An 18,866-nucleotide genomic window follows, 5' to 3' on the forward strand; every position below is an offset into this window, starting at 1 on the left:
CTTTAAATCTATCATTGTAGGTATCCATTGCTTTTTCCATCTTTTCTACTTTATCCTTCACTTCCATAAGCTCTGTGATTTGTTTTTTCAGTTTTTCTATTTCTTCTTTTTGTTCAGCCCATGTCTTCTTCATGTCCTCCCTCAATTTATTGATTTGGTTTTTGAAGAGGTTTTCCATTTCTGTTCGTATATTCAGCATTAGTTGTCTCAGCTCCTGTATCTCATTTGAACTATTGGTTTGTTCCTTTGATTGGGCCATATTTTCAATTTTCTGAGTGTGATCCGTTATCTTCTGCTGGCGTCTGGGCATTCAGTCAGATTTCCCTGGGTGTTGGACCCAACAAGTTGAAAGATTTTTCTGTGAAATCTCTGGGTTCTGTTTTTCTTATCCTTCCCAGTAGGTGGCGCTCGTGGCACTCGTTTGTCTGCGGGTCCCACCAGTAAAAGGTGCTGTGGGTCCTTTAACTTTGGAAAACTCTCGCGGTGGGGGAGTTTAGCCAGCCGAAGCGGCTTGGAAGTGTGCCAGCCGGCCTGGGGATCCGAACGCGGGGAGGGTTGCCGGCCGCCGCAGCCCAGGAGAGCGCCCGTCTGAATCTCCTAGCTGGCCCGGGGCGCCAAGTGTGGCGGGAGGGCGCCAGCCACCGCAGTCTGGGAGAGTGCACCGTTCCCAGCCGGGCCGGGAAGCCACATGTTTGGAAGGAACCCTGGTCACCGTTCTCCGCGGCCTGGGGATCTCTGATCCAATTCTCCCAGTTGGTCTGGGGGGCCGTGCATGGGGTGGGGGCGCCAGCCGCCATGGCTTCAGGGGACCGCTTGTCCAATTCTCCCAGCTGGCCCGGGAAGGAGGAAGGGAGGGACTCTAGCCGCTTGCCGCCCCGGCCTGGGGAAGCCCGCACCCCTCGGCGATCTCACCGGAGCGGGTTCTCCCAGCCAGTCAGCTGTTCCAGAATGGGGTACGCTGTCTTCTTGATGTCTGTCGTGGCTCCGGGAGCTGTTCTGTATCGTTTCTACTCCCCTAGTAGCTGTTCTGGAGGAGGAACTAAGACCCGCGCATCTTACTAAGCTGCCATCTTCTCCGTAAGTAAGTCATTTAATTTTGACTCCTGCTTTGAGTTTGCTGTCTATTATAATAGCCACATCTACCCTGTCTTTGGCGATTAAGTGCTGCCACCTGGCTTCTGCCAACTTGGAATCCCGTCAATCCCATTGTGTTTAATGTGAGCTCTTCAGGGATGATGGCGCTAGTCTCACAAATTTGTTTCTCACTGTTCTGGTAAAAGGTGCAGCCTCTGGACATTCCTGGGGTGAAAGAGCAGGCTTTGCATGATAAATTCACTCTAACATTCCAATCTCTCTAAGCTTCTGGATCACCTTATCTACATTATACCAGGGCAGTTCTGGCATTTCAACCTCAGGTAATGTTGGCCACTTTTTGAGACATGTTTCAACCAACCATCCAAACAAACTGTTAATACCATTTGTAACCCCTCGAGCTATAACATTGAATGTAGAATCTCTGCTTAGTGGGCCCATATCAATAAATTCAGCCTGATCCAGCCTCATATTTTTCCCACCATTATCCCACACCCTTAAAATCCATTGTCACACATTTTCCCCTGATTTCTGTCTATATAAAGCTGAAAACTCACACAGTTCTTTCAGAGTATAACATACCTCCTCACGTGTGATACTTTGTACCTCACCTTTAGGGGTCTGTTGGGATTTTATTCTAGTTATAGGTCTGGAAGAAATGAGGGGTGGTGAGGGTGGGTCATGAAAAGAATTAGAAATTTCTTCCAAGCCATGTGCTTCAGGGCCTTCATTTGCAGTTTCACCTAGTGAAACAGGATTAATCACTCTAGGGCTAATCCCTTCAGGAGGAGGTTGGGTGGCCAACTCCTCAAGGCAGGCTGGAGGTGGGGTGGCTATGTCCTCAGGACAGACTATTACAGGGTTATCTAGAGAAGACACAGCATGACCTAGGATTTCAACCTCACCTCCGCCATCATTATCACTTCATATGTCACCATCTCATTTTTCAGGGTCCCACTCCTATCCAATCAATGCCCTCACTATAACGGCAGACACCATGCAACACTGAGATTTCAGTTTATGCTTTACAGTTTACAGTTGCTACTCTAACAATAGGATCCTGAGTCTGATTTTCAGATATCTCAAGTCTACAGCTATAGGAAATTAGATTTTCCTTCAGGAAACTCATAGAAACTTCTACATCTGTCAGACAGCGCTTAAGTTTCTTGTTTGAAGCTTGAAGCCCATCCCTTTCACTCTTTAATGTATCCAGTGTATCTAACAATAACCAGCCAACATCTCTATATCTCTTATTTCCACAAAACTCTGTAAAGGTGTCAAAAACATTATCCCCCAAAGCCTGGCTTCATACAAGCAAAGCATTAGGAGAACTGAATGGTGATATTTTGACTATCTCTTTTGCCACCTCACTCCATAGATTGGGAATGTCATTCTGATTATGGGAATCAGAGTCCTTAGTGCCTTTGAGTCCAGTCAGAGTAGAAAACCATTCATAAAAACCCATTTTTAAGATTCTGTTTCTTAAGAACCACTCCTGGTACCAAGCTGTATTAGTTAGGGTTCTATAGAGAAACAGAATCAACAGGGAACACTCACAAATATAAAACTTATAAAAGTGCCTCATGTAATTGTGGGAACACAGTCTAAAATCCATAGGGCAGACTGCGAAGCTGATGACTCCAATGGATGGTCTGGATGAACTCCACAGGAGAGGCTTGCCGGCCGAAGCAGGAAGAAGAGCCTGTCTCTTCTGAATCCTCCTTAAAAGGCTTCCAATGATTAGATTAAACATCACTCATTGCAGAAGACACTCCCCTTGGCTGATTACAAATGGAATCAGCTGTGGATGCAGCTGACATGATGATGATTTAATTCTATGAAATGTCCTCATCGCAACAGATAGGCCAGCACTTTCCCAACCAGACAAACAGGTACCACTACTTGGCCAAGATGACACATGAACCTGACCATAACATGCATTAGATAAGTCTACAGGTAGGATAAGAATCAGGAGAATTTCTCAAGACTCTAAGTAAAAAGGGCTGGTCAGGTTATAAGGGGAAAAGTTTAGGTTGAGAGAAGATAAGTGAATGGGTTGACTTACAGCAGGGGTAGTAAACTTGGAGGACTGGAGGAGAGAAGTGATTTGCTTGAGTTTGCATGGCTGGTTACTGCTTAGGAACATAGCAGCAAGGGGAAAGGGGCTGGTTTGAAAAGGGGACCTACCATGTACCAAGTATCTAGTATGTCCCAAGTGCTGTTCTTTGTGTCTTATACAAGGTCATTTAGGTCACATAATGCAGCCCTTTACGGGATTTATTGATATTTCCTTTTTATTGAGGAAACATTTAAGACTGCAAGAAGCTAAATAACTTGTTCAAGGTCATAATGCTAAGACAGCATCAAATTAAGGTAACATTAAAATCCAAGCCTGTTTAACTTCATGCATAGTAGCAATCCTGGGGCCCCAAGCCTGTTCTCTATCCACTCCACCAAGTTTTCTCTCAGTGGTACTTGTTAAGAAGAGGTTGCTGCCCCAGTGATACTAAGTGCATTAGCGAAACATAATTTAAGACTAAAATATTTAAAGTATCATATTTTTCTTCATTACAGAAAAGAGCACTACCTAAATGCAAACATCCTACTACACTTTTGGTCACTAATGAAAAAAATATTCTATGTGGTTGACTGGAACCAGTGATATAAAAATAGGAAGCCATGTAAATCAAAGAGATGAAAGGTCCTTGCTACTAAATCCGTTTCTCCTCTGCTGAAGTAAACCATACTGGTTTATAAGCATCCTACACTTAGGATTTTTATGCAAATCTTCAGTAATCAAAAGGCATTTAAAAATGCAAACCATACACATAACACACACACACACGCAATACATAACACACCAACCATGAATTCTGGTTAGTTAAGTAGGACCTACAGGAATGCACACACAAAAAACAATAACTATCATAATAATTAACACATATAGCACTTAATATGTGCCAGGCATTTTTCAGGTTTTATGTATCATTTAACCCTCACAACAGCCCTATTAAGTAGGTCCTATCATTGTTCAGATGAGGAAACTGAGGCACAAAATGATTAAATAATGTGTTCAAAATCATCTAGCGAGTAACAGCAAAGCAAACTCCAGAGTCTGTGGTCTTAAACACTATTATAACGCCAGTCACATAAAATCTAAAATGTGTTTGTGGCTTTTCCCTTTCTGGAGAATATTCAGGTTGCAGTGAAAATTTTTTCTTCAAGGGCAAGGAGGGATGGACTAGGTACCTTCAGACAATGTTCTAGAACATATATATTATGAGAAAGAAAAATTGTCTTAAACTGAGCAGAATGTGGAGACATGATATGCTTAGCAGCTCTTTCTGTAAAGAAATGCATTTCTTATAAAATGCGTAATAGACGTGAATGACCAGTCCAAGGAGGGGGTCCAACTCCTTTAGAATGCTTAAAAGCTTCTACCCTTGTAAGGGGTATGGTATGTATGAGTTCTTCTTTTTATTTTTTATTTCTTTTTCTGGAGTGATGCAAATGTTCTAAGAAATTATCACGGTGATGAATACACAATTAAGTGACAATATTGTGACCCACTGATTGCACACCAAGTATGGAATGTTCATATGTTAAGAATGTATGTGTTTGTACATTGGTTGGTTTTATCAATAAAAATTAAAAAAAAAAAAAAAGAGGAAACATTTTGGAGAGAACCAGAAATGACAGAAACCTCTGAGCTGACAGAGCCCAGAACTGACACAGATGTGGACACCTGGAAAACAGAGCCATGGATGTTTGGATGTACTTGGAGCCCAGCAGACCTTGCCATGAGATGTTAAGCAAGCCAGACCCGGAGAGAGCCAAGGGAAGTCAAGAGATGAAAGCCAGCCCTGCAGAAGCAAAGTGAGGAACCCCCCACAGAAACAGGATGAAAGCACTGGAGCCCAGGACAAGGGACCAGCAGATGCCAGCTAAATGATGACTCCTCCGACAAAGATGTTCCTGACCCATCAGCCTTCCTTGAATTAAGGTAAATACATCTTTACCTGGATGCATTAGTTTGGACATTTTTATGGACTTAGAACTGTAAACTTGTAACTTATTAAATTTCCCTCTTTAAGAGCTGCTCCAGTTCTGATATATCACATTCTGGCAACTTGCAAACAAACATTCCTTTGAACTGTAAACTTGCAACTTAATAAATTCCATTTTTAAAAGCCTCCACCCTTGAAAATTTGGAAACATGCAATTAACATGTCTTTAAGTTTGTTTTTGTTTGAAAACAATTATGTATGTGTAAAAAAGTAAATACGTGTAAAAGGAACTGAGTTATGACATAGCAGTTCTTAAAGAGAGCCCTTTGACATGGGATTTGAAGATGGCCTGACCTCTAGCCAATGCTCCCTGGCAGTGAGAGGTACTGCTGCCCCAAAGCAGTGGCCCTTGCTAAGGTGGAGTAGAGATGACATACCTGAGAGCAGCACCAGAACATAATGAAGCAAACAGGTTTTCAAAAAATTTTTCTGAGTAATGGTGACATTCCCTTTCTAGTCCATTCTACTCTCCACTACCAGGTACTTCAATTTCTCTCGTTAGTTCCCTGCTCTAAACCATCAAGGGCTACCTAACAATACCACCCAAGTTCTCCCTGGTATGGTTCATGGCTACTTCCCACTATTCTGGCTTTACATTGGTCACAATTTTTTGCCTCGATCCAATTCACCACACTCCATTCCAGAGCTACTTCCTTAGGGATGGTTCTCCCAGAATGGGTGAAGTCAACGGCTCTCGTAACCCAACACCTCCATTACACTAGAGCGTAAGCTCCTACAAGGGCCATACGGAAAGCCCAAGAGCGCACATTCGTGGCGGAAAAGAGCCAGGACAGAGGCACGAATGGGGCGCTCAGTCTCCCGTCGCCGTCGGCGTCCTGGAAAGCAAGGACTCCCACCTCAACCGCAGCCTCCCGAGGGCCGGCCGCGCCGAAACCCTTCACTCCCGCCCCTCCTGGCCCGCGCAGCATTACGCCAGCAGCCATCGCTCGGGACACGGTGTTACCGCCGCCACCCTAAGGGGAAAGGGCGAGAGAAATCTGAGGTGCCAGCCGGCTAGGGGTGCCACCTCGATTGCCCTCGCGTGAACCCTAAAGGTCACGTTCTCATCCTCGATATGGGCCGTACCTGACAATCAAGACGCGGAGCCCCGCCTAATCCAGGACCCGCTCCGGCCCGCCCCACCCACCTAGCATGCGCACGCGCCCACGCGTGCCGACTACTAGCTTCCGATTGGCTGGGGCCGGCTGTGGGCGGGACAGGGACAGGCCTTCTAGATGAGACCCGTAGGCTGGGAGCAAATACCGGTGAGACTTTAACGGGTGTCGTCGGTAGTGGTGAGTGAAGCGTGAGGGATTTCTGGGGAAAACGGAAGGAGAAAACCTTGGGAGAGTTGGGGGCTGCGGGGCTGGGAGTAGGGGCGGTGCGTGGGATGAAGCTGGCGAGATGTAGTTGGATTGGCTCAGGCCCGACCACGAGGATCAAGGGGCGTTAGGGATCCTAAAGACAGAGTCTGGGGCGCTGTCGGGCGAGGGGATACGGAGCCAGCGAGGAGATGAATGGAATGAATCGTTGCTGAGCTGGGAATGCGCCCTGATCGGGGAATAGTGAGAAACCTACGGAGGAGGTTTGGTCCGACTTGGGGAAATCGGTAGCCCGGACGCAGCGTGGCGCTTTCTGGAGAAACCGAGAGTGCGCGGTGGGTGAGGAATGGGCCGTGAGGGCTCCAGCAGTGGAGTTCTGACAAGGTCACAGGAAGAAGCGAGAGAGGGGAGGAAGTTTGAGAGACTGAGAGGAGGGCGAAAACCCCGAGGACCATCTCTTCCTTTTCTCATCCACTCGGTGTTTTCTGCCATCTTTTGCGACCCTGTCCTACCCTGTAAAGGTTTTGTGTATGACATGACGGAATTAAAATTTCTTCCTGAAAAGTCAGTCTGCCAGTGGGAAATTACAAAGCATAGCATGAATTTAGAATTGAGAGCAGCGGAGTGATTTAGTGGTGTTATTCCTTTTTTTTTTTTTTTTCTGTGCTTTCCCGGGAAGGGAAGCAGCTAGTTCCTTCTTAAGGGTAATCCCCACCAAAAGAACCTGTTCCCGGAAATACGCAAGGACTTTCGAGTAAAACCGGTTTGGATGAAAAAATCTGACAGATTGAGGTGATACCCATGTTTCAGCATGACAAACGTTTGGAGTCCCGTAGACTAGGGCTTCTTAAAATACAGGTTCCTTAGACCTTGCCCCAGATCATCTGACTCAGAATCTCAATGGTGGGGCCTCGGCAACCATTTTAAACAAGGTTGACAGATGACTGATGTAAAATCAGAGTTCGAAACCATTGTTTTATCCGTGACCAAAATGACAGGCTGTAAAGATCCTGCTCATCTTCCCTTATTCCTCTTCCAGGTTCCCTTGCTTTTGGAGAGGTTTTTAGTGGTATCTTACTAAGCTTAGAAAATAGTTCATGTTCTCCAAGCAGGCTTTGAATATCTGGGTTTTGGTGCCTCTTTTTTGAACCTGTTCACTTGATGACCCACTTTATGGGTCAATGGCAGTGGATGGATGAGAAAATTAGAAAATCTAACAGTGTTAGTGAAAACAAAAAAAAAAAAACCTTTCCAAATTGTATTAGAAATTTTTAGATGATTTAAGTAACTGGGAAAAAAATATTCTATTTAACTTTAGATCTGATAACATATTTTTGACAATTCAAAAAGAGACGCATGTTTCTATTAAGGAATACATTTTAATATTTTTCAGATTAAATTTGCACAGACACCATGGGACCAATTATTGGCAGAAGAGCTAGGTTCTAAGCCTGCCTTGTAGGAGGTGTACTCCTGGTGCTGAGCAATTCATGTAACCCTTCAGAAACCATTTATCATCTGTAAAAGAGAGGTTATTGGCATGAGTTAATCATCTGGATTTTTTGTTACACTCACATTATGTGATTTCTAGTTCCTTAAAAATTAACTATCTTCAATTCAGGTGTCAGTTAATCATGAATATTTGGAAAAGTCTAGGTGGTAATTAAAAAAACACGTAGATCTTATATTCAAAGAGTTTATTATAGATGCATACTATGTTAGAATTTATAAGATGATATAAATATATGATTTGACCTATACAAGAAAATAACTGTGATGTAAGTGTTGGTTTTTTGATATTCATCTCTTAATTTTATCCAAAATGTGCATCCAAGGTGTTCTGGATCAGTGATAAATTATTGTTGGTCATTTAAAGCAGATAATGACTGTGTGGTTCCTGCATTGTGATTCTTATCCGAGGGGTTACACACTGAATGTCAGGTCAAATGTCCTACCCATACGAACTTGAGAATCTGTACACATATAAGGAACAGAGAATGATGAATTTTCTCCTGTTCTCCCTTGATATACAGGAAAGAGACAGCCTTCTTCCCCCTCCTAAAATGAGGGGGAAATCTCTTTTGGGCATTGAGATTGGATAAAAAGGATCCTGGGTTCTCACCCTAACTTTTTAGAATGCAAATACTTTTTAGAATTCCAGGCACTGGATAAACCCCAGATCTCTCAGGCTTTTGAGACCTAAATTATCTTGGGCTTCATGCTTTTTTTAAATCTATAGAAATATCTACGGAGATAACACTCCTGTTTACCTGGCACCTTGGGGGCTTAATTTAGGGGCCTAGTTTGGTGTGTATTTGGCCCTCTCAGTCTCAGAGCAATTAGTTAAACATGTTTACTGTACTAATTCTCATAGTATGTGAGGAATAGAATGCTTCTAGGAGAAATGAAAGCAAGCATTCTTTATCTTTGCATTGTTTTTGTTGTCTCTGGAGGCTAGGGCTAACCTGAGTTCTCTGCTATCTAGCTGTGCCATACAACACAACTCCTCTGGGTTAAGGTTTTCTTTTCTGCTAGATGAGAGGATTGGACCTTTATTTCTCAGTAGCTGGAACCTAACCTTTTTTTTTTTTCAGTTTAAACATTGACTTTTTATTGTGTTTTAATTTTTTAATAGTTTTATTCACATACTATAGAATCCTTCCTAAATGTATAATCAATGATATAATCACATAGTTATGTATTCACTACCACAGTCCTGTATGAAAAAGTCCCATTTCTTCCAAAAAGAAAGAATAAAAATTCAATAGGCCTCTTTTATATCCTCTCTTATTAACATTTAGCCTTGGAATTAATTACAATTAATGAAAGAATATTACAATGTTACTGTTAATTGTAGACCTTAGTTTGAATTTATTGCATTTTCCCATATACCACCACATTATTAACACTTTGTAATACTGACAGATTTGTTATAGTTCATATAGAATCTTTCTTATGTTTGCACAATTAACCACTATCATCATCCACTCTACGTTTTGCCAACTTATGCAGACCCGGTTTTATCCTCTAGTTTTCCTTCTGATGACATACGTGACTCTAATCCTCCACTTTCACCATACTCATAATCAGCTTTGATAATTACACTTAAAATTAAACCAATTGATTTTTTTAAATTCACAATAATTTTATATTCACATATCATCTAATCATCCAAACAGTACAATCAGGGTACACAATATCATCCTATAACTGCATTTATCATCACAGTCGACATTTGTGTGTTTGTGAAATAAAAAACATATATACAAAACAATAAATTTCAAAGCACATTGCAACAATTAGTTGTAGAACAGATATCACAGTTTGGTATCGGTTATAATTTCACAATTTTAGGTTTTTGCTTCTAGCTGCTCTAAGATACTGGAGATTAAAAGAAATATAATGATTCAACAATCATACTCATTTGTTAAATCTTACCTTCTCCGTATAACTCCACCATCACCTTTGATCTTTCTCTCTTTAGGGGTTTTGGGGCTATGCCCATTCTAACTTTTTCATGTTGGAAGGGGCTTTTGATAATATGGAATAGAGGGATAGAACTAGTTGATGTTCTGGAGAGGCTAGCCCCTCTGCATTTCAGGATTTATCTGGTCCAGGGACCCATTTGGAGGTTGTAGGTTTCTGGAAAGAAACCTGATGCATGGAACCTTTGTGGAATCTTGTATAACTCCCTAGGTGTTCTTTGAAATTGGCAGGAATGGTTTTGGTTGGGGTTTGGTAAGCTATGATAGGTAGCAATGTCTAATTGAAGCTTGTGTAAGAGTGACCTCCAGAGTAGTCTCTTGACTCTGTTTGAACTCTCAACCACTGATACCTTATTTGTTAGCACTTCTTTTCCCCCTTTTTGTCAGGATGGCGTTGTTAATCCCGTGGTGCTCGGGCCAGGCTCATCCTTGGGAGTTATCTCCAACACCACCAGGATACTTTCACCCCTGGATGTCATGTCTCAAGTAGTGGGGGAGGGTAATAATTTCATTTGCAGAGGTGGGCTTAAAGAGAGGCCATATCTGGGCCACGGTGACTCAGCAGGTAAGAATGCTTGCCTGCCATGCCAGAGGACCCAGGTTCGATTCCCAGTGCCTGCCCATGTAAAAAAAAAGAGAGAGGCCATATCTGAGCAACAAAAGAAGTCCTCCAGAGGTCATTCTTAGGCACATCTATAGGTGGGTTAAGTTTCTCTGCTACATATATAAGCTTCTCAAGAACAAGCCTCAAGATCAAGGACTTGGCCTATTGATTTGGGTTTCCCTAATGTTTGATACAGTATCAGGGGTTTCCCCGGTGTTTAAGTTTAATAGTTCCATATTTTTCTCCCATCCTTCAAAGAACTTTGCCAATACTTCTTATTTTCTGCTTAATATACTTTGAGATTTATCTACACATTACATTAAGCTATACAGGATTAAAGGCCCTCATTCTTATTCTGGCCTCCCTGTGTTTGGATTGTTTAAATAATCTATCCAGACAAGTTGCACTCGATTATGTGCTACAGAAAATTTAGGTTCTGGACAAAATAAACTTTCCTTGCTTTGGTCTTAAATAGTAGATGAAGTTCTAAAATACCACAATGTCTTCCTGTGCCTGTATTCTGAATTACCTTAATCCTGACCTGATCAGCCACATTCTTATCTCTAAATACCAGGTTATACATATATAAAACAACCTCTCAAAATCCAGAAGTATCAATTATCACTCCAGCATAAATGTGACTGCTATAAGAGCTTACAATTTAGGCCCGTTTTTTCTTATAATAATTTTCTAAATGAGATCATGCAATATTTGCTCTTTTGTTTCTGGCTTATTTTGCCTCACCAAATGTTCCACAGTTTCAGTCACAACATTGCATGCCTCATAACTTTGTTCTTTTTAGTAGAAGCACAATATTCAATCATAAGTGTACACCATTGTTCACCAATTTACTTCTCAGTGAGTACATCCTTCAGCCACCTCCATTCATTTGGCATCATGTATAATGTCCAAAGTCAACAGTCCATCAGTACTCTCAATTTTAGATAATTTCATTGTTTCCAAAAGAAAGATAACCAATAAACACACCCTCAACAAATAGAAAATCCAACCTCCCCTTAACTCTTGTCCCTCCCTCCATTATTTACCCCTGCTGTTGCTGTGGGGTGCTGTTGATGTTCTCTTGTTGAACATAACCCATAGCATGCGATAGCAGTTTTTCCCCTATACCCCAAACTTATACACTCTTTATACAAGATTTATACCTTTGCAGTAGTTCATACAAGAACTTATTTATAGTGTAAATTGGTAAGACACATAGATCTATATAACCCCTTGCGATCATGTTCACCTTCATTATTGTAATATTACTTACAGATGCACTAGTGAACCACCTTCACTTCTATCTATTCCCTTACATTTACGTTCACCCATCACTAGCTTCTGGGTGTCTCCAGGTCCTATATTTTATGTATTATAAGCCTCTGATTATACCTTTACCATAGTCGTAAGAGTGGAATCATATAGTATCTAACCTTTTATGTCTGGCTTCTTTCACTCAGCATTATATCCTTGAGGCTCATCCATCTTGTCATGTGCTTCAGGCTAATATTAGCCTGCTGCCTAATATTCCATGTGTATGTATGTATACCCCCACATTTTGTTGATCCACTCATCTATTGATGGGCAGTTGGATTGTTTCCATCTTTTGGTGATTGTGAATAATGCTGCTATGAACATCGGTGTCAAAATGTCTGAGTTACTATTTCATCTTTTATGGGTATATACCAAGTAGTGGTATTGCCAGGTCATAGGGCAACTTGATATTTAGTTTTCTAATGAACCACCAGACTGCCTTCCATAGCAGCTGTACCATTTACATTCCCATCGGTGTACAACTGTCCCAATTTCTCCACATCCTCTCCAACATTTGTAGTATTCTCTTTGTTTAATAGCATTCATTCTTATAGGTGTGAGGTGGTATCTCATTGTAGTCTTGGTCTGCATTTCCCTTATAGCTAATGAAAGTGAGCATCACTTCGTGTGCTTTTGAACCATCTGTATTTGGTCTTCAGCAAAATGCCTGTTCATATCTTTAGCCCATTTCATAATTGGGTTATTTGTTCTTTTGTTGCTGAGTTATATGATTTATTTATGTATAAAGGAAATCAAACCTTTGTCCAGTGTGTGATTTCCAAATATTTTCTCCCATTGAGTTGGCTGTCTCTTCACCTTTTTGATGAAGAAGTCAGAAGGATTTGATTTTGAGGAGTTCCCATTTATCTGTTTTCTCTTTTGTTGCTCCTGCTTTGAATGTTAAGTTTAGGAAGCTACCTTCTATTACTAGGTCTTGAAAAGGTTTCCCTACATTTTCTTCTAGGAGCTGTATGGTACTGGTTTTTTTATTTAGGTGTTTGATCCAATTTGAGTTAATTTTTGTATAGCATGTTAGGTCAGGGTCTTCGTTACTTCTTTTGACTTGATATGTAGTTCTCCCATGCCCATTTATGGAAAAGACTATTTTGTCCCAGTTCAGTGGATTTGAGGACCTTGTCAAAGATGATTGGCCATAGATTTGATGGTCTTTTTCTGCGCTCTCAATTCTATTCCATTGGTCAATACTCCTATCCTTGTGCTAGTACCATGCTGTTTTGACCATTGTGTCTTTATAATAAATTTTAAAATCAAGAGGTATTAATTCCCCCCCTCCCTTGTTCTTCTGTTTTAGGTTGCTTTTAGCTATTCAGTGTTTCTTTTCTTTACAGATGAATATGGTAACTAGTATTTCCAAATCTTCAAAGTAGGTTTTGGGGATTTTGATTGGTACTGCATTGAATCTGTAGATCAGTTTGGGTAGAATTGACATTTTAACTATATTTAACCTTCCTATCCATGAGCAGGGAATGTCTTTCTACCTATTTAGATCTTTGATTTCTTTTAGCAGTGCTATGTAGTTTTCTGTGTACAAGTCCTTTACATCCCTAGTTAAGTTCATTCCTAGATATTTGATTCTTTTAGTTGCTATTTTGAATGGAATTTTTTCCTTAATTGACTCCTCAGTTATGTTATTGCTTGTATATAGAAACGTTACTGATTTTTGCACACTAATTTTATATCCTGTAACCCTGCTGAATTTATTAGCTCACGTAACTTTGTTGTAGATGTCTCAGGATTTTCCAAGTATAGTATCATGTTATCTGCAAATAATGAAAGTTTTACTTAGCCTTTCCAATTTGGATGCCTTTTATTTCTTTTTTCTGCCTGATTGCTCTAGCTAGAACTTCTAGTATAATGTTGAATAATAGTGGTGACAGAATGCATCCTTGTCTCATTCCTGGTCTTAGGGGTAAAGCTTTCAGTCTCTCACCATTGAGTAAAATGTTGGCTATGGATTTTTAATATATGCCCTTTATCATATTGAGGAAGTTACCTTTGATTCCTACCTTTTGAAGTGTTTTTATCAGAAAAGAATGTTGAATTTTGATGAATGCTTTTTCAGCATCAGTCAAGATGATCATGTGATTTTTCCCTTTCGATTTGTTAATGTGCTTTATTATAATAATTGATTTTCTTGTGTTGAACCATCCTTTCATTCTTGGTATAAACCCCACTTTGTCATGGTGTATAATTGTTTTAATGTGTGCTGAATGATTTGCTATATTTTGTTGAAAATTTTTGTATTGATGTTCATTAGGGAGATTGGCCTTTAATTTTCCTTTCTTATAGCATCTTTACCTGGTTTTGGTATTAAAGTGATGTTAGCTTCATAAAATGAGTTAGGTAGTATTCCTTTTTCCTCTGTTTTTTTTTTTTTTTGGAAGAGTTTGAGCAGGATTGGTGTTAGTTCTTTTTGGAATGTTTGATAAAATTCCCCTGTGAAGCCATCCAGCCCTGGGTTTTTCTTTGTAGGAAGTTGTTCGTTTGTTTTACATGGGCAAGCTCTGGGAATGGAACCCAGGTCTCCAGCTCAGCAGGTGAGAATTCTTGCCAGTGAGTCATCATTGCACTGCCCTGTAGGAAGATTTTTGATGACTGATCGTATCTCCTTACTTGTGATTCATTTGTTGAGATCTTCTATTTCTTCTTGAATCAATGTAACGTGTTCATGTGTTTCTAGGAATTTGTTCATTTCATTTAAATTGTCTAGTTTGTTGGTATATAGTAGTATACAGTATCCTCTTATGATTGTTTTTATTTCTTCAGTGTCTGTGGTAACGGTACCCCTCTCATTTTTTATCTTGTTTATTTGTATGCTTTCTCTTTTCTTTGTCAGCCTTACTAGTAGTCCATCGATTTTATTGATTATCTCAAAGAACCAACTTTTAGTTTTATTGATTCTTTCATTTGTTCTTTTGTTCTCCCATTTATTTAACTCTGCTTTAATCTTTGTTATTTCTCTTCATCTATTTGCCTTGGGGTTAGTTTGCTGTTTTTTCTTAAGTTCCTCCAGGTGAGGCATTTAGGGCAATTAATTTCCCTTTCAGCACAGTCTTTGCCATGTCCCATAAGTTTCCTATATGTTGTATTCTCATTTTCATTTGTCTCCAAATAGTTACTGATTTCTCTAGCAGTTTCTTCTTTGATCCACTGGTTGTTGAAGAGTGTGTTATTTAATCTCTATATATTTGTGAAAGTTCTCGTTCTTTGGTAGTTATTAATTTCCAACTTCATTCCATTGTGGTCAGAGACAGTACTTTGAATAATTTCAATGTTTTAAATTTTCTGAAGACTTGCTTTGTACCCCAGCATATGATCTATCCAGGTGAATGTTTCATGAGCACTAGAAAAGAATGTATATCTTGGTGTTAAGGGGTGTAAGAACATATATGTCTGTTAGGTCTAATTCATTTATCATATTGTTTAAGTTCTCCATTTCCTTGTTGATCCTCTGTCTGGTTGTTCTGTCTATAGGGGAGAGTGGTGTATTGAAGTCTCCTGCTATTATGGTTGAATGTCTGTTCCTCCCTTCAGTTTTACCAGTGTTTGTCTCACATACTTTGGAGCTCCTTGATTGGGAACATAAACATTTATGATTGTTATTTGTTCTTGGTGAATTGTCCCTTTTATTAATATATAGTGTCCTTCTTTGTCTCTTATGATGTCTTTACATTTAAAGTCCGTTTTGTCTGATATTAGTATAGCTAGTCCTGCTTTCTTTTGGTTACAGTTTGCGTGGAACATCTTTGTCCATTCTTTCACTTTCAGTCTGTTTGTATCCTTGTGTCTAAGATGAGTCTCTTGTAAGCAGCATATAGCTGGATTCTATTTCTTAATCCATTCTGCCAATCCGTGTCTTTTAATTGGTAAATTTAGTCAGTTAACATTCAAAGTTATTGCTATAAAGGTATTTCTTGAATCCACCATCTTATCCTTTGGATTTTATTTGTCAGATCTTTTCCCTCTTTCTCTTTTTATCCTTTAAGTTACCCTTACTGGTACTCTTCAGTTTTGTCCCTTCCTCCAGACCTCCCTCTTCTTTTTTTCAGCCAGCAGAACTCCCTTTAGTGTTTCTTGTAGGACTGGTCTTTTATGGACAGATTCTCTCAGCAGTTGTCTGTGAAAATTTAATCTCTCCTTCAGTTTTGAAGGACAGTTTGACTGGAGGTCCATCTCTTTCATGATCTTAAATATACCATACCACTGCCTCCTCATCTCCATAGTGCCAGTTGAATAGTCTGAACTTAGTCTTATGTGGTTTCCCCTGGATGTAGTAGGTTTTCTCTTGCTGCTTTCAGGATTTTCTGCTACTCTTCAACATTTGACAGACTGTTTAGTATGTGTGCTGGGATGGACCTATTTGGATTTATTCTATTTGAGGTTCATTGGGCTTCTTTGGTTTGCATATTTCTGTCTTTCATATGGGTTTGGAAGTTTTCCCCCATTATATCCTCAACTAATCTTCCTAGCCCTTTACTCTTCTCCTTCTGGGACACTGATAATTCTTGTATTTGTGTACTTTGTTCTATCCATCATTTCTCTGAGATCCAGTTCAAATTTTTCCATCTTTTTTGCCATTTGCTGTTTTGTGTTCTTGAAATCAGTTGTCTTGTCCTCTAGCTTATTTATACTTTCTTCTACCTCTTCAGATCTGCTGTTGTGTGTCTCTAGTATATATATATATATTTTTTGTACACAAATGTTTATTCATAATAGCCAAAAAATGGATACAACCCAATTGTGCATCAATCGCCATAACTAGATAAACAAAATGTGATTATATCTATACAATGGAATATTATTTGGCCATAAAAATAATGAAGTGCTGGTACATGCTGCAGCATGGATAAATTTTGAAAACATGCTAAATAAAAGAAGTTTGGTACAAACATTATATGATTCTATTTATATGAGATTTCCAGAATAAGCAAATCCATAGAATAGAAAGTTTATTAGAGACAGAAAATAGATTAGATGGTTACACAATTTTGCAAATAAAAACCAAAGAACTGTACACTTTAAAAAGGTTACGTTTACAAGGCAATAGGCTGAGCCCCCAATCTTGGGGTTTGCTCATATGAAACTTACCCCTGCAAAGAATAGGTCAAGCCTACTTAAAATTAGAATCACCTAAGAATCACCCCCAAGAGAACCTCTTTTGTTGCTCAAGTGTAGCCTCTCTTCCAGCCAACACAGCAAGCAAACTCACCACCCTCCCCCTCTCTATGTGGGACGTGACTCTCAGGGGTGTAAACCTCCCTGGCAACGTGGGACAGAAATCCTAGAATGAGCTGAGATTCAGCATCAAGGGATTGATAAAACCGTCTTGACTAAAAGGGGGAAGAGTGAAATGAGACAAAATAAAGTGTCAATGGCTGAGAGATTCCAAACAGAGTCGAGAGGTTATCCTGGAGGTTATTCTTACACATTAAATAGATATCACCTTGTTAGTCACGATGTAATGGAGAGGCTGGAGGGAACTGCCTGAAAATGTAGAGCTATGTTCCAGTAGCCATGTTTCTTGAAGATGATTGTATAATGATATAGCTTTCACAATGTGACTGTGTGATTGTGAAAATCTTGTATGTGATGCTCCTTTTATCTACCTCATCAACAGACGAGTAAAACATATGGAATAAAAATAAATAATAGGGGGAACAAATGTTAAAATAAATTTAGATTGAAATGCTAGTGATCAATGAAAGGAAAGGGTAAGAGGTATGGTATGCGTGAATTTTTTTACTGTTGTCTTTTTATTTCTTTTTCTGAACTGATGCAAATGTTCTAAGAAATGATCATGATGATGAATATGTAACTATGTGATGATATTGTGAATTACTGATTATATATCTAGAACGGAATGATCATAAGTTAAGAATGCTTGTGTTTGTTACATTTTTTTTTAAATTAAAAATTAATAAAAATAAATAAAAGGGTTAAGTTTAATGATATATGAATTATATTTCAATAAAAAAAGACAAGCAAGCATAGGAGACCTTAAATTTATGTAAATATAAAACAAACAAAAAAACCCACCAAATCCTTTCGATGGTTCATATTCAGTTCTATGAATATTAACTTTTTTCTTCTTCTACAACAATATAGTGATAAAAATAGCTATTTTTTATGAAGCACCTATCTGCTTCATAAAGAACTGTGCCAAGCATTTCAAACCTGGATTTTCTCTCAGATTATGGCAATGACAGTGTACATAGTCTCATTTTAAAGATGAGGAAATTAAGGCCAAAGAGGCAAATTCACCCAAAGTCATATAAAGCTGGTTATGACTGATTTCAGAGAATCTATTATTTCATTTTATCTTCTTTAAAACACAGATTAGGTGACTTATTGGTCTCCAATACTATGAAGTTATTTTCAGAATATTATGTTCTTCTATCCTATCTCCATCAGTAAATTAGAATCTCATTGCAGGGCCCAGTATTAAATGTAATCTTTCTTTTAGTTTGCTGAGTATTAGGAACAGAGCAAAGACAGAAAGAATGCCTATGTAACATGTTTTTATTTTTATTTGTATCAAATTACAGAGTACCATAAGTTATAAGATTGTGAGTTCAATAATATAATACAGCTTAAAATTTGGCAAATTAATTATCCAAAGTTTATTATATGTTTGAAAGCACATTGAAGAGATTATTTGGCATAACTTGGCATGATAAATATTTCTGTACCTTATCTGACCATCTTTCATGTTTATATGTGGTATACATATGTACATTTGTGTGTGTGTGTGTATACATATATATGTACATATATATATACGCATACACACATAATATACTCCCAAATTAAAATATTTGTATAAAAAGCCAAAGTTTGATATTAGGATTACTTTTTAAAAGACATATTGTTAAATTGCCTCTATTTAAAACAGAAGTGTAAAAAAACTGACCAATTTGCTAAATACACATGAATTTACAAAGTAATTAAAAATGAAATGAAA

At 39.1% G+C, this 18,866-nt stretch overlaps 2 protein-coding genes across 5 annotated transcripts in view; one reads left to right on the forward strand and one right to left on the reverse strand.

Annotated features, from left to right (window-relative positions):
- ACKR2 (atypical chemokine receptor 2) overlaps positions 1-6,311 on the reverse strand; it is a 79,581-nt gene extending 73,270 nt beyond the window's left edge. Inside the window, exon 1 of the mRNA XM_077129656.1 lies at positions 6,246-6,311. The gene's annotated coding sequence lies outside the window, so the exon portion shown is untranslated. The remainder of the gene's footprint in view (positions 1-6,245) is intronic.
- The window catches only part of HIGD1A (HIG1 hypoxia inducible domain family member 1A), an 81,119-nt gene that overhangs the window by 47,168 nt on the left and 15,085 nt on the right, over positions 1-18,866 (forward strand). Inside the window, exon 1 of one of the 4 annotated variants that reach the window (XM_077129661.1) lies at positions 6,296-6,424. The exons of 1 other annotated variant lie outside the window; for it this stretch is intronic. The gene's annotated coding sequence lies outside the window, so the exon portion shown is untranslated. Of the gene's footprint in view, positions 1-6,295; positions 6,455-6,562; positions 6,817-18,866 lie in introns of those variants that run through there. 2 more of the 4 variants (XM_077129662.1, XM_077129663.1) reach the window with 2 other exon arrangements.

This window comes from Tamandua tetradactyla, chromosome 15 (genome assembly GCF_023851605.1).
Source record: "Tamandua tetradactyla isolate mTamTet1 chromosome 15, mTamTet1.pri, whole genome shotgun sequence".
Taxonomy (NCBI): Eukaryota; Metazoa; Chordata; class Mammalia; order Pilosa; family Myrmecophagidae; genus Tamandua; species Tamandua tetradactyla.